This window comes from Phascolarctos cinereus, unplaced genomic scaffold, assembly GCF_003287225.1.
Source record: "Phascolarctos cinereus isolate Bilbo 61053 unplaced genomic scaffold, phaCin_HiC Scaffold_726;HRSCAF=1367, whole genome shotgun sequence".
NCBI classification, from domain to species: Eukaryota; Metazoa; Chordata; class Mammalia; order Diprotodontia; family Phascolarctidae; genus Phascolarctos; species Phascolarctos cinereus.
In genome coordinates this window covers 403,097,553-403,113,600 of record NW_027556098.1, presented here as the reverse complement: position 1 = coordinate 403,113,600, position 16,048 = coordinate 403,097,553, and the positions used below count along the sequence as shown (strand labels likewise).

Here is a 16,048-nt window from a genome sequence, read left to right as displayed (position 1 = left end):
AAAGAGGAGAAAGGAAACCAAAGTCACTGAGTGACAAAGTACATGGGAGATGGGTGTGCTGCGTGTGTGTGTGTGTGTGTGTGTGTGTGTGTGTGTGTGTGTGTGTGTGTTGTAGTAGTGGGGGTTATATGGTATAAGAAGATTGAAAAGGTAGGAGAGGACTAGGCTTTAAAAGACTTTGAATACCAAGCTAAGACTTTTATATTTGACCCTGGAGGTAATAGGGAGCTACAGAAATTTATTGAGTAAATGAGTGACATGGTTAGATCTGCACTTTAGGAAAATCTTTTTTTTTCCAGCTAAATGGAGGATGGATTGGAGTGGGGAGAGACTTGAGGCAGGCAGACACACCAGCAGGCTGTTGCTTGTCCAGGTGTGACAGTATGAGGGTCTGCATTACGTTGGTGATAGTGTCAAAAGAGAGAAGGGGTTGTATTTGAGAGATACCACAGAGGTGAAATTGGCAGGCCTTGTTAAGAGCTTGGATATGGAAGGTGAGAGAAAGCAAAGAGTGCAGGATGTCTCTTGAATTGAAAGCCTGAGGGACTGGGAGGGTGGTGCTGCCCTGTATAGCAAAATGGAAGTTGGAAGGGTGTTTAGGGGAGAGAATAATGAGTTCAGTTTTGGACATGTTACATGGTCATCCAATTTGAGAGGTCTAATAGGAGTTGGCAGTGTGAGTCTGAAAGTTAGGAGAGAAAGTAGGGCTGGATAAGTAGATCTGAGAATCATCAGCATAGAGACGATAATTGAAATCATGGGAGCTGATGAGATCACCAAGTGAAGTAACATAAGTGGGGAAGAAAAGCACATCTGAGACAAAGCTCTGGGGGACAAAGCTTCAGAGGGCATGATGGATGAAGACCCAACAAGGGAAGCCAAAAAGGAACTGTCAGATGGACCGGGAGAGAGTGATGTCAGGGAAACCTACTGGGAAGAAGATAGTAATCAATAGTGTCAAAGGCTACAGAGAAGTCAAGAAAGATGAGGGTTGAGAAAAAGTCACTGGATTTGGCAATTAAGAGGTCATGGGTAACTAGAGAGAGCAGTTTTGGTTGAATAATGGAGTCAGAAGCTGGATTGTAGAGAGTCAAGAAGAGAGGAAATGGAGGCCCCTAGTGTAGATGGTCTTCTGAAGGAGTTTAGCCACAAAAAGAAGAAGAGATATGGAACAATAGCAAGTGTGGATATATGGCTTAAGGAAGGGGTTTTTTTTTTTTGAGGATGGAGAAAATATGGGAGTGTTTGTTAGCAGTAGGGAAGAAGCCATTAGATAGAGAGATTGGACATAAATGAGAAAGTGCAGATAATAGAGGGGCAGTCTGCTGGAGAAAATGGGATAGAATGAGATCACTCGTGCAGGTAGAAGAGTTAGCTCTGGCAAAAAGGGGGTCCCCCTCTTAATAGGCAAAGAAGGAGATACTGGGGAAAGGCATCTAAGTAATATGAGATAAAGAGAGAAGGGAACTCCTGGTGAATGACCTCAATTTTTTTTCGGTAAAACATGAGGCAAGGTTCTCAGCTGAGAAGGTAGGGAGAGAGGGAGCCTTGTAAGATTAGAGGAGGCTTGGGAAGGTTCAGAAGAGCTGCTGTGGATAGTAAGAGGGTGATTTAATTAGGAAGGTACAAAAGGATTTCCTTGCTGTAGTGAGGGCCCAGTTGAGATAGTGTAACATAAATTTGTAATAGACCCAGCCAGTCCAGTTTCATGATTTTTTTCAGGTTCGTTAAACAGTATGTATGTCAGAGTGATGGCTGGATGGATCCAAGGCTGAGGCTTGGCAGGGCAAGACTGATGTTAGGATAAGGGGGCTGGGGACTCAAGAGAAGAGAGCAGTGTAGAACTAAACAGGTTCATCAAGAGGTCAAGAGTGTGGCTGGCACAGGAGTGATGTCCTGGGAGAGAACAAAGGGATTGGAGGTCATAGTAAAGAACAGGGTTTGGGGTTGCAAGGCTGAAGAATTATAATAGGCTTTGATCAAATAACGGGATTTCAGATTTCTTGAAGATAGAAGTGGTGTATTTGTAGGTGATGGCAAGATTAAGGGTATAACCATCATTATAAATACCCAAGGTAAGGTAGAAGAGTAGGTCATGGGAAGTGAGTAAGTTGAGGAACTGAGCAGAGGAGAGAGCTGAGGGATTCAGGGCCCAAGAAGGCGGAGGGACTAAGTAATTTGAGGGCAGAGACAGGAGCCAAGGGGACACACTGCAGCTGGGACACTTTTCCCTCTTCTTTGGCTCTCTGGCCTGAATTAACTGAGGATCCAAAAAAGGAAATTTAGGGTTAGGGTTTGGTTTTTGAGGGTTTTCAGTAGAGAGAGAAGGTGTAGAATCTTTTTGCTCAGCTTCAAATAGGACCTTGGACCAGGGGTTGCTGCTGGACTAAGGAGGCTTTGGAGGGGGAGTGGAGGGTCCTGGACTTTGGCCAGCTAGGGCTGGTAGTTGGGAGGTATAGCCAGCCCAGTTTGCCTCCATTGTCCCATTCCCTCCCTGTGCTGCCCAGACCTCATGCCAAGAGGAAATGATGGGCCTAACTCCCCCACCCTTGGATGGGGGAGGGAGAATGGAAAGAGCCGAGAACCTTCATTTAGTAGAGGGACCAGAAAGTTGTGACTCAAAGTGAAAGGAAGACCTAGGTTCAGACTGACTATGTGAGCTGGGTTAGATCCCATATTCTCTAGAAGCCTCAGCTCCAGCTCTGCAGCTCTGCTCATATGAACTGAACCTCCCTGGACCTCAGTATCCCCATCTGTAAAATGGGAGAATTGGACCAGATGACTTCTAAGGTCCCTTCCAGCTTTGAGTCTCTAATGCCATAACCTCCAAATGCCTGCTTCACTCCATTGCTGAGGGTCAGATAAGACAAAACAAATTAATCACTTAATAAATGTCAGCTCTTATTGCCCTGGGGTCATCCTCAGACCCACTGGGTTGGCATCGGGGTGGGGCGGTGTTACCAAAAGGCTTCTTGCACAGAAAAGGGAAATGCTTCAAGCCCGTGATCCTTTGTCCCCTCCACCCCCACATCCCTTTCCTATTTTTCCCTTCTGGGACCCAGGCCTCCCCAGAGGCATCAGAGAGGGGAACAAAGCCTAGAGGGCCTTCCCAAAAAGAATCACAGGTCTAGAGCTATAAGAGACCTTGGCCCATCTAGTTCATCTCTTCTTATTTTACAGATGAAGAAACTGAAACCCAAGTTGCTGAATGACTTACCCCAAAGTCATAAAGCTGATCAGTCAGTCAGGCAACAAGTATTTATTAAATGTCTACTATGGGCCAGGTGCTATGCTAAGTGCTGAGAACACAAAGAAAAGCAAAAACACAATTTCCACCCTCAAGGAGCTCACAGTCTAATGGGGGGAGAAAACATGCAGATAACTGGGCACATACAAAACATAGACAGAGGAGATGGAAGATGATCTCAGAAGGGGAGGTGTGAAGTAGGGGAAAAGGTGATCAGAGAGTACCCAGAAAGGTCTCCTGCCCAAAGTGGGATTTGAACGGAGTCTTGAAGGACAACGGAGATTCCAAGAGGCAGAGAGGAGGACAGAGAGTGTTTTAGGCATGGGGAACAGCAAAGGGAAAGGTGTGGAGACAAGAGATGGGGTGCTGTGTTTAAGGAACTGAGAGTACTGTAGGCAGATTCTAGAGGAGACTATGTCAAGTGCAAGAAGACTGGGTAGGTAGGAGGGGGCCAGATTGTAAGAGCTTTAAAATGCCAAGCGGTTTATATTTGATGCCAAAGATAATAGGGAGTCACTGGAGTTTATTGAGCTGGGGTGGGATGGAGTGTGTGTGTGTGTGTGTGTGTGTGTGTGTGTGTGTGTGTGTGTGTGTGTGTGTGTGTGTGTGGTGGTCAAATATGCCCCTTAGGAAAATCACTTTGGTGGCTGAATGGAGGATAGACTAGAGAAGGGAGAGACCTGAGGCAGGCAGAGCCCCCAGCTGCTATTGCAATAGTCCAGGCAGGAGGTGGTGAAGGTCTGCTCCAAGGGGGTGGCAGTGTCAGAGAGAAGGAGATGTATTGGTTGGAATGACAAGATTTGGCAGTCTATTGGATGGAGGGGTGGAGTTGGAATGAATCCATGTTTCACAAAGACAGTAGATCTAAGGGAAGGCATTTATTCGCAGGACAATCGGTGCCCTCAGAACTAAAGCAGTCTTTCTTTGCTGCAGGTCTTCTCTTGCCCTGAGTCCTCTCTTTGCACCACCCCCCACAAAAAAAAAAAGACATTGGATAAGATCAAGAGGATTTTCCCACTCTTTTGTGGTGGCAAAGAATTGGAAATCAAGGGAATGCCCATCAACTGGGGAATGGCTGAACAAGTTGTTGTATAGAATACTATTGTGTGCTATAAGAAACGATGAGGGGGATGGTTTCAGAAAAATCCTGGAAGGACCTATATGAACTGATGCAAACTGAAGTGGTCAGAACCAAGAAAACTATGTATACAGCAAAAGCAATACAGCCCCAATGATCAACTGGGAAAGACTTAGCTACTCTGATCAATACAAGATAATACAATCAACCCAAGATAATTCCAAAGGAGTTATGATGAAAAATGCTATCTAGCTCCAGAGGAAAAAAAAAACAAATGGAATCTGAGTGCAGATTGAAGCATAATTTTTTCGCTTTCTTTATTTTCCTTGCTTTTTTTTTTGCAGCATGGCTAGTAAGGATTTGCATGATTTCACATGTATAATTGATATCACGTTTCTTGCCTTCTCAATGAATGGAGGAGGGCTGGAGAGAATTCAGAAGTCAACATTTTTTTTAAAAAAAAAGAATATCAAAAATAAATAAATGAATCTTAAAAAAAAAGAGGATTTCCCCTCAAGGTCGATCTGTCCTCTCTGCTGCTTAATTAGCTCTTTGTATCCAAATTACCTCAGTGGCTCAGCTCCTTCATTCCCCTCATCAGTCAATCAATGTCAATTAACAAACCTTTATTAAGCACCTACTATGTGCTAGGCACTAGGGATATGAAGACAAAAACAAACAGTTCCTGTGTTCAAGGAATTTGCATGGGGAAGAGTGGAGGGATACAATGCATGCATATGAGTATAATGTGTATATATACACATTAAATACATGGTAATTTGGAGGAGGTGGGTACTAGCATGGGAAGGAGGGGTTGCCAAGAAAGGCCTCATGTAGTAGGTGGAGCTGGAGCTGAGCCCTGAAGGGAGTTAGGAATATGAAGTGGTGGCAGTGAGGGAGGAGCGAATTTCAGGCATGGGGCATGGCCTGGGCAAAGTGTGAATGGTGGGAGATGAAGTTGTGTGTCCAGAACAGTGTGACTGGATTGTACGGTCTGTGTAATTACCTCAATGCCTCATCCCTTCATCCTTTCAAATCTCTCTGTTCTTCAGCCCCCAAGTTCCTCAACCTCTCAACCCTCCAAGCCCTCAAGTTTTGGTATCCCTGTCCCCCATCCTCTTCTAGGACACAATGGAGCCCAGGGGTGGGGGTACAGAGAATTGTCACATTCTGGAACCTCAGATTAGATCCTTGAGGATCCAGAGTCCAATCCTCCTCTCCCCCCATCCATGTCCCACTCCCCACCCCCCACCCCTCTTTGGGTCCTGAGAAGAATATTTTCCTGGGAACAGAAATACTTTTGGAAAATCACTGACATAACATTTTCGAAACATGCTGTGATGAGACAATTAAAGGTTTATTGTCTTGTAGCGTTTAAAGTGTAAATGAGCCTCTAACTCACCAGCTGGAGGGGCTGGTAGAGGAGGGGACTGCTGCTGGGGGAGGGGGGGAGGAGGCTGCCAGAGCCCAGTAAAGGAGGCCTTATGCCCAGAAGCCCCCAGGTTCCCAGGATGTGTGGTTGCCAGGGACTCTCAGGTCTGGAAAGAGGTCCCAGGATGTCCAGATCACTCCCCTCCTAGTCTGTCCAGGTTCCAGGTTCTACTTCTTGGAGCAGAAGAAAGGAAGAGTGCATGTGTCCCTTTGTGGATGGTTGTATGGATTGTACTGTAGTGTGTGGGGAGACTTGGGTTGGGCCACATTTCCTGGCCGAGTGACCCTGAGGAGGTGGCTTCTCTCTGCCAAGACCTAGTTTCCTCATCAGTAAAATGGGGATGAGAAAACACTAATGAAGTGCTGGAGGCATTGTGAGGAAAATAGAGCTTGGTAAACCTTGGGGCTCCATGAAAGGGGGAGATATTAGCTCATGAAGGGCAGAGGAACTGTTTGGCGTTGTCTTTGCATCCTCTGTACCTGACAATAGTACTTGGCAAGTAACAAGTTTTGATAAGTGCTTAGTGAATAAATGAATGATTGGATGGATGGATGAATGAACAAATGGGTGGATGAATGAATGGCATTGCTTCAGGGTGAAAGGAATGCTGGATCTGGAGTAAGGAAGAAATGGGTTCCAATCTTATAAAAAGTATTCACTAGTTATGTCACTTCACCTATCTCTCCAAGCCTCAGTTTCCTTACCTGTAAAATCACAGGTTAGGGTGACCTGGAAGAGATAGTTAATGGATATCTGGAAAAGGAGGCATAGATCACCAAGAGCCAGAATGATTTCATCAAGACCTGAACATTCCAGATTTCCTATTTAGACAGGATAACGAGGTTGGTAGATGAGGGGAAAGTCTGTAGATGAACCTTCCCTAGATTTTAACATTTTTTTTTGGTTTTGTTTTCTTTTGGCTAGGCAATGGGGTTAAGTGACTTGCCCAGGGTCACACGGCTGGTAAGTGTTAGGTATCTGAGGTCAGATTTGAACTCAAGTCCTCCTGAATCCAGGGCCAGTGCTTCATCCACTGCGCCACCTAGCTGCCCCCAGATTTTAACATTTTTAACACAGTGTTTGTAGAAAATATAGAGAAATATGGTCTAGATAATAGCACATTTAGATAGAGTAAAAACTGGTCAAATGGAAAAACCCAAAGAATGGTCATTAATGATTTAATGTACACTTGGAAAAAGGTCTCTAGTGGCATGTCCAGGAGATCTCTGCTCAGCCGAGGGGTATTTCAAATTTTTGTCAGTGACTTGGCTAAAGGAATAAGTGGGAAGTTCATCAGATTTGCAGATGACACAATGATCTAAGAAGTCTTTGATGGGTTAGAATATTAGCCAAATAAAAATGAAATTCAACAGATATAAATGAAGTCTTACATTTTTTAAAATCAATAATACAGTTAAAAATGGGGAAAGTGTGACTCTACAGCAGTTCATCTTGTCTGAAAGTATTCCTGGCATGAAAGCTTGGTCTGAGTCAATGATGTGATCTGGCTTCTCCTTAGATCTTAGAGTGTGTTATGTGAGTCATAGTGGAGATCTGCCTCGGTCAGACCATATCTGCTCTGATAGTGGTCAGTTTTGGGCAACATATTTTAGGAAGGATGTCAATTATTGGTAAAGCATCCCAAGGCAGTAAATGATGATGTGTAAAAGGCTTCGAGTTCCTGCCATGTGAAAAATCATTGAGGGAATTGAGTGTTTGGGATGGAGAAGAGTTGAGTATGCAATGGCTATCTTCAAATATCTGAAAAGAAGAATAGGAAAAGGTTAAATGTCTAGATTTTCTCTCCTTTATTCCTGAGAGCAGAACAAGAGGCAATGTGTGGAAGCTACAAAGGTAAATTTATACTTGATATAAAGAAAAAAAACCAATTCATTATTTGATTAGATTTGTAAGATATGATAAAAAGCTAATGCCTCCATCCCTGACCAGAACCTAGGAAAATCCAAATCCCATTCTCAGATACCCTCTTCTTAGCCAGTGGTCACTTCTTCAATCAACTTTTCTCTTATGAATGCCTCGCCTCTGGTGGCAAGCAATGAGGAAAACACTTCCTGTGCCCCATAGCCTTTGGTTTCTTGCTCAAGATTTTGAACAAGTGCTTTCTAGGCTCCATCTAGCCATATCCTTTGGGCCCACATGAATCACCAGAAGTAGGTAATCATTAGTTATTTTAACATATCTTGTGAAGTTCTCCATTATAACTTGGATGTGTGCCCCAGGAAGACAACTTTGTGTTAAAGCAAGTCAACACATAGCTACCTTGGCACCATTGTCTGGAAACCACCAGCCACCATTACTCTCTTTCCCCTTCAGTCCTCACTGGATAATTTCACTAGTTGACAGCAGAAGTAGGTCACCTTTGCCATTTCTTGGAGGACAAGTGTTGGCTTCCCCCTCAAAGTGCCCACTTCCCTCCTTTTTAGGAAGAGCTTCATTTTCTCTTTTAAGTTCCAAGTTTACCATGGTTGGGCTTTTCTTTGGATACCATGAGCTCCTTAATATTCTGACCTAGAAAGGAGACATCATTTAGCTATAGCAGAAATATGTTGTATATTCCATGCAAATCACTGCAAAATGGACTCTGCTCTCCATACTGATTGAGACTTTTAGCCTCACTTTGTTACTTGTGGGTGTTACCCCTCCAACACCTTACTAACCCTCTTTTGTAATACCTAACACCTTGGCCATCATGTTCAATATCCTTTTCTTTCTCTCAGCAGCTTCTGATTCTGCATCCCTAATTTAGTTCACTTACCCTTTCTTACTAATTTTCCTTTACCAAAAGCCCTTCTCCTTGGCCTTGGGTCTTTCTCTTCAGACCCATTCCCTTGAATCCTTTTCTTCCTTGAGATGGAATCTTCCAGAACGAACCCTTCTCCTTCTGTCTGAGTTATCCAGCTTTTCCTCAAATTCTCCCAAATTTCTTTTCCCCAAATCCTATCTCTAGTTTTCTTCACAAGTCCAAAGTCCTTCAAATCACCTACATACTTCCCTTCTTAGTCAGCTCAAGCTCCTCTCCTTCTTTAGCCTCTTTTTCACATGTGACCTTTTCTTGGTCAGTAGCCCCATGACTCCAGCAGCTCTTGATTTTGCTCAGAAAGATTTTTTCTTTCTTTCTCTTTCTTTCTTTCTTTCTTTCTTTCTTTCTTTCTTTCTTTCTTTCTTTCTTTCTTTCTTTCTTTCTTTCTTTCTTTCTTTCTTTCTTTCTTTTTCCTTCCTTCCTTCCTTCTTTCTTTTTTCTTTTTCTTTCTCTCTCTCTCTCTTTTTTTCTCTCTTTTTTCTTTCCTTCCTTATTTCCTTACTTCCCTTCCTTCAATTCTTCCTTTCTTTCTATCTTTCCTTCCTTCCTTCCTTCCTTCCTTCCTTCCTTCCTTCCTTCCCTCCTTCTTTCTTTCTCTCTCTCTCCTTTCTTTCTATCTTCCCTTCCTTCCCTCCTTCTTTCTTTTTTCTTTTTCTTTCTATCTTCCCTTCCTTCCTTTCTTCCCTTCCTTCCTTCCTTCCTTCCTTCCTTCCTTCCTTCCTTCCTTTCTTTCTTTCTTTCTTTCTTTCTTCTTTCTTTCTTCCTTCCTTCCTTCCTTCCTTCTTCCTTCCTTCCTTCCTTTCTTTCTTCCTTCTTTTCTTTCTTTCTTTCTTTCTTTCTTTCTTTCTTTCTTTCTTTCTTTCTTTCTCTCTCTCTCTCTCTCTCTTTCTTTCTTTCTTCCTTCCTTCCTTCTTTCCTTCCTTTCTTTCTTCCTTCTTTTCTTCCTTCTTTTCTTTCTTTCTTTCTTTCTTTCTTATTTCCTTCCTTCTTTCTTTTTTCTTTTTCTTTCTCTCTCTCTCTCTTTCTTTCTCTCTTTTTTCTTTCCTTCCTTATTTCCTTTCTTCCCTTCCTTCAATTCTTCCTCCCTTCCTTCCTCCCTCCCTCCCTTCCTTCCTCCCTCCCTCCCTCCCTTCCTTCCTTCCTCCTTCCTTCCTTCCTTCCTTCCTTCCTTCCTTCCTTCCTTCCTTCCTTCTCTCTGTCCTTCCTCCCTTCATTCTCTCTCTCTCTCTTTCTTTCTTTCTTTCTTTCTTTCTTTCTTTCTTTCTTTCTTTCTTTCTTTCTTTCTTTCTTTCTTTCTTTCTTTCTTTCTTTCTTTCTTTCTTTCTTTCTTTCTTTCTTTCTTTCTTTTCTTTCTTTCTCCTGCACATGGAAGCTGGGCCAGTACCTCTTGCCTCTGTGTACCGTCATCCCCTTCCTCAAAAAAATGTTACAGCTCTTACAGAAACAGACTACCCTGGTCCAACATTCCTCTAGGAGGACTGACCCAGTTCCAGCTCTTTTGTGAGTCAGATGCAAAGTCTAACCCAAAACACACCGAAGGACCCCCCTCAGGTGAGTGGGCAGACTTTCGAATACCTGGCTGGCTCACTGCTTCTCCAATGAAGTCAAGTCGTTTCTCCTGTCCAGCCAAGTCAGGGTGACTGGGATTCCGTCCTCTCTTTCCCTGCCTTGGAGAAGTGCTAAGTCTGCGTCCTTCACGCCGTGTCTTTTTGAGCCTCAGGAAGAACCGCTCACACCTCTTGAAACTCTAGTCATCTTCCTTTCCCTCCCCCAACCACCCAGTGAGTAGCATCAGCCCATGCAAATTCCCCTGAGGCTCTGAGAAGCCTCAAGATAGCACTGGGAACAGTGGAGGGGAGGGAGGAGGAGAGGGAGCGGAGCTGGCAGCTGCTGCTGGTAATTCTGACACAATAGCAGATACTCACGTCCTCGTTTTACAAATACAGAAAGAGCAGCGGACTGGGAGCCAGCGTGCTTTGGTTCTGGTCTTAGTTGCTCTGTGACCTTGGACAAGTCTCTTTCCCTCCCTGAGGTGCAATTTCCCCAACTGTAAAAATGTGGGGGGCTAGACTAGTTGGTTCTAAGGACATACAATTGTTAAGGCTGGCTAGTTATGGGCGCGCAGCAAGTCACGACATCACTCCAGTGATGTCATTGCTCTTCTTCAAAAATGGAGGAAGAACTGAATAGCTTGGTAGATAACTGGCTTCTTTTATTAATTTCATCCCATCCCAGCCAACTAGTCATCCCCCACTCTCTCCTTCTCTACCTGTTTCTGGTGTTTGGAGAGACAAGGTCCTTCCTAGCAGTCACCCAGGTACAGCGCTATAGTGAAGGTCACAATGGCCTTAACTCCTTTACGTTTTGAACAAATGGTGGCTACCATATTTAGAGCTTGTTCTGCCGTGGGATGGGTAGACCCAGCGACCAAATGGTTGGGGCAGGAGATTGAGAGCAGTGGGGGGCTGGGGTGGGGTATCCAGGTGCTGAGATTCAGGGAGGCGTTGTCTCTATGCACTGGGGCTAGGTGGAGAAGAAAGCTGGTCATGGCAATGGTGATCTCGTGATCTAATGATAAGTACCAGGAAGAAAGGGCAGGGAATTGGATGAACAAGGTTGGGTATTAGTCTCTGAGGCTTACCTGGAGATAAATTTAACAGGAGCCCACATTCTTATGGCACTTAAAAGTCTATAAAAGCACTTTCCTGTTTGATAGGTGGTGAAAGTATTGTTGTGCCCATTTTAATGACGAGGAAACTGAAGCTCAGTTGTCCATGGCCACACAGCTAGTCAATGTCGGCTGGAAACTGACCTCAGGTCTCCCGATTCCAAATCCAGCCTCTACCACAGGATGGTGCCTTTTCTTACCAGGGAAGGAGGCAAAGAATTGGCTGGGGCAGAGGGGATCCATTTCAGGACCTTGGGGAGCATGAGTAGGAAGGAGCCCAGGGATGCCATTTTTCTAGGGGAAGCAGACTTGGGGAGAGGGAGGCTTGAGCTCTTTTGAGGGCTAGGATCAGTCCCACTGTTGAGGAGGGGAAACAGGAGGATGAGGGTAAGAGAAGGGTGGAGGGAGGGAGTGGGGGCCTGCCCCCTCCTTTCTCTCCCTCCCCCATTACTGTGACTAATTCCCATCCTCCCACTCCTTTGCCTTTGTCACTTGAGCTGGTATTTGCTTCGGTCCTGACGCCCCCAGCCCTGGCTCCCTCCCTCCCTCCTCCCTTCCTCCTCCTGGTGCCCAAAGCTCTGAGTGAACCCGGATGTGACTCAGCCCCGAGCTCCTGCTGCCCACGCCCTGGGAGTCCCAGCGCCCAGCCTGCCCCAAGGCCCAGGGGCTGGGTCCTGGGGGGTAGGGGGAGCCAAGCAGCCTCACAGAGGAGCACAAAGATGGGGCAGTGACCCTCGAGGCTGGGGCTGCCCTGGGATTCTCCACCCCACCCCTGAGGCTGATCTGTCCCAGATGGTTTCTGACAGCTGGTGGGGAGCTTAGAGGGCCAGGCTTCTGCCTCCAAGTCCCCACTGTCGGCTGTGCCCCTGGCCGGGCTCCATGGGGGCAATGCTGAGCTGAGTCTGCATGGCTGTGCTAGGATCTTCCCTTGAGGAGACAGACATCATACTCCCCAGACAAGCCCTAGCTGTTCCCTTCTCTCTCTTTACCCCCATCTCCAAGGACCCACTGGGCAGATTCCCCAGGAGAGGGTGACCAGTGACCTTCAGCGAGGGATCTCTGCCTTTCACCCTTCAGTCCAGTGCAATTCAGCAATGATTAGTTGAGCTCCTACTGCATGCTGGACACTGGGCTTATAAAGAGTCAGAGTCCTACCTCTGTCTACCTGTCTGGCCACAGGCAAGTCACTTATCCTCTCAAGGCCTTAGCTTCCTCCCCTGTCAAATGAGGTCAAATTAGATGATTCCTAAAAGGTCCTTTCCAGATCCAGAGAGATAGGGTCCCGTGCTAGAGCTGGAAAGGACACAAGAGAGTCTCAGAGAGGGGAAGTCATTTATCCAAGGTCAAACTGCGAGCTATCAGCAAAGCTCAGACTGGGTCCCTGCTTCCCAGTCCAGCATGAGGTCACAGATTTAGAGCTGGAAGTGACCTTGAAGGTCATTGAATCCAACTCCCTCTTTTTACAGAGGAGGAGACTGAGGCAATAGGGGATGTGATTTGTCCAAGGTCACACTGACAAAGAGTGCTTGGCATTGGAACCCAGGTCCTGCCTTAAAAGCAGCGAGATGGAATCTGGGCCCCAGATCTCTCCCTCTTGGTGGAAGTAAAGTCCCCTCCTTCCCCCTCCCCTCCCAAACTAAGAGTTTAGCCAGAACTCTTGTCTTAATCTGATTGCTGAAGCCCCCCAGGATGACTGAAATGGGGCTAAGGAGGCCAGAGTTCCATGAGGCTTGGCAAAAAGAGGGGCCTGATCTCAGCAAGGGACCCCTTACCTCCCTCCTGAAAGAAGGGGCCTCTCTAGGAGCAGCCCAGCCCAGCCCGGCCAAGCCCCAGGGCAGGCTGTTGGTGTGGCTGGGGAACCGTCCAAGGGCCACAGTTGTGAGAATAAAACTATGGTAACGGTACAGACACACTCTCTGAGCATTAGCTCAAACCTCTGGTGAATCTGTTATCACCATAGTAACACCCGGGTATTATTGTCGGGAAATATGTCGAGCGGGAGTGGGATGCTCACATCTGGTTAGCATCTGGAGAGCGACTTCCTCATTTTACAGCAATTACTGGCCAGCCAGGGTGGAGGGGGAGGGAGCCAGCCGAGGCCCCCAAATGAGTGTTAGAAGAACTTGACTTCGGGGCCAGATCTCATCACAGATACCGAATTTTTCAACTACTCTGCAATGTGCATGCCACAGCTGTAATTATGCATCACATCTGGAAGAGCCATCAGGAACCTGGCGGATACTTCAGGGTGACCAGCATTCTCCTTTTTACCAACAGCTCCTCTCAGGGCAGCAAGAGCAAACTTCTTAAAGTAAAATCCATCCCTTCCCCTCTCCGTCTTTCTCTCTGTCTCTATTTCTGTCTCTGTCTGTCTCTATTTTTGTGAACTCACCTGACTGGTGAAAGATATTCTAGGCGATGTACAAATCCTGCTCTTTGTTCTCTGAACATCTATGTGACCCTTTCTTGGCCTTGGCCAAGCCCTCTCCGGTCTGATGATGCTTGGAGAGACCATGGATACAGACAGAACACTCAAGAGACAGAAATCCCCTTCCCCCTTCTTTGATTCTAGGCCTCAAAGCTTCATCCTCAAGGGGAAGGGAGAGAATTGTTCCTTCTCTTTGAAGTTATGGGAAAGAATTGTCCCAGAGAGGAAGCTGAAGATTGGACTATACTGTTTTGTTGTTATTATTCAGTTGTATCTGACTCTCTGTGACTCCATTTGGGGTTTTCCTGGAAAAGACACTAAAGTGGTTTGCCATTTCCTTCTCCAGCTCATTTTACAGATGAGGAAACTGAGGTAAACAGGGTGAAGTGACTTGATTAGGGTCATGCAGCTAGTAAGTGCCTAAGTCTGGTCTTGACTCCAGGCCCAGCACTCTAGCCACTGTGGCACCTACCTACTCAATGCTGGTTACCGTTCCCAAATATTCTTGTTTTCCTTAGGGTAATGGGCATTCTGGGTAGGGAAGGTGCTCTTCACCTTTTTTGTATCATGGACCCTTTCGTCCATCTGGAGATCCTTTCTCAGAATCGTGTTTTCAAACACGTAAAATAAAATACATATGATTACAAAGGAGACCAATTATATTGAAATATTGAAAAGACAAGTTCAAGGCTGCCTGGTTGAGAACCCTTGGACTAAGGCCTTACTCAGCACAGAGGAAAGACTCAGTACCTGCTTGCTAGCTGTGTGACCCTGGCCAGCTCACTATACCGGGCCTCAGCAAAATAAGCAGGTTGGACCAGAGGCTTTTTGGTTCCCATCTACTTCGAGAGCCGTGTCCCTTTGGCTAATAACAGAAGGACGGGGGCTGTATGGCCACTCCCTTCTCTCCCTACCAGGCAGAGTAACTGTCCCTTCACTGGAAAGGAGGCCAGGTGGGAGACCTCTGGGGTCTCTGCCAGCTCTGAAATTCTCTAAACTTCTCCAGTTTGGACATCCAGGCAGAGAGCTCAGGGGATGGGGGAGTGAGCCAGGCTGCTTAGGGAACGACCCCTCTCCATTTTCACTTATAGCTCCGGCTTTCTTTCACCTTCCTCCCCTTCCTTTGGCCCCTTGCTGGAAAAAGGAGCTGATTCCCTTTCCTGGTCACTCAGGACCATCTGTCCAGCAACACCCGGTCTCCTCCACCACTCCCTGCCTGTCTCTGAGGTTCTCCTCCCTACCCTGCCCCCCTCCCCAGCAGGCTCAGGACAGGGAAACATTGGAAGCCATGACATTTCCAGCTGCAACATTTTTTCCATCTCTCCCAACAGGGTCATTTTACAGGCCCTCTTGCTCCCAGCCCAGCAGCTGGGGAGGGGGCCCACCCAGGGGCCTTGGGAGGGGGATGGGCCCAGTAGGAGAGCCAGAAAGATTCTGGCTCAGGATCCCTTTGTGGGGGATTAAGGGGATGGGCTCAGAATTTGTGATCTCAAGATCATTGGACTCAGTGCTAAAAGAAACCATCAGTTCAATCTCCTCATTTTATAAATGAGGAAACTGAGGCACACAGAGAGAGAATGACTCATTCAGAATCATAAAACCAGTAAGTAGCAGAGGAGGATTTGAACCCAGGTCCTCTGACTTTAGGTCCGATGCTCTTTTCAGTCCACAAACTGCCTGAGTCCCTCAACAGTGGCTTGGCAGCCTTCTTCAATTTTTTTCTCCAGTTTTGATAATTTTTGTTTCATATCAATAATTTCCTAATGTATCTCACTCCTGAAATTGAGCCCTTCCTTGTGACAAAGAAAAACATTTCAGCAAAACAACTGAGTACAGCATTGTATGTACCACTGTACTTCCATACACCCCCACTTACCTACTGAGAGGAGACTGAAATATATTTTATCACTAGGACTTAGAATCTTTCTTCTGGGAGCTTGAGTCAGAAGAGAACTTCTCAACACCTTCTTCCCTTTTCTTTTTTCATTTTAAGACCCTAGAGAGGCAGTGTGGCATAATTGATAGAGTGCTGACCTTGCACTTAGCCCTCAGTTTGAATTTTGCCTTGCCTTAGACCAGGGGTTCTTAATCTCCTCCCACACCCCCCCCAAAAAAGGGATTCCCTTGGCAATCATGCAGTGGATAAAGTCCTGGGCCTAGAGTCAGGAAGACCTGGATTCAAATCCACTTACCAGCTGTATGACCCTGGGCAAGTCACTTAGCCTCTGTCTGCCTCCGTTTTCTCACCTGTAAAATGTGGATAATAATAGCACCTACCTCCTCAGGGTAGTTGTGAGGCTCAAATGAGACTATGTTATAATGCACTTAGCACAATGCCTGGCACATAGTAGGTACTTAATAATACTTGTTTCCT

At 46.0% G+C, this 16,048-nt stretch overlaps 1 long non-coding RNA gene across 2 annotated transcripts; it reads right to left on the bottom strand.

The window, feature by feature from the left end:
• Nucleotides 1-6,919: 6,919 nt before the first annotated feature.
• On the bottom strand, nt 6,920-10,623 carry LOC110198102 (uncharacterized). Of its 2 annotated transcripts, none has more exons than XR_002321652.2 (3): nt 10,154-10,623; nt 8,038-8,286; nt 6,920-7,518 (listed from the first exon to the last, which is right to left on the bottom strand). It is a non-coding gene; the product is annotated as an uncharacterized LOC110198102 (long non-coding RNA). The 2 variants fall into 2 exon arrangements; XR_002321653.2 differs by having other exon boundaries at nt 8,136-8,286; nt 10,154-10,620.
• Nucleotides 10,624-16,048: the final 5,425 nt, after the last annotated feature.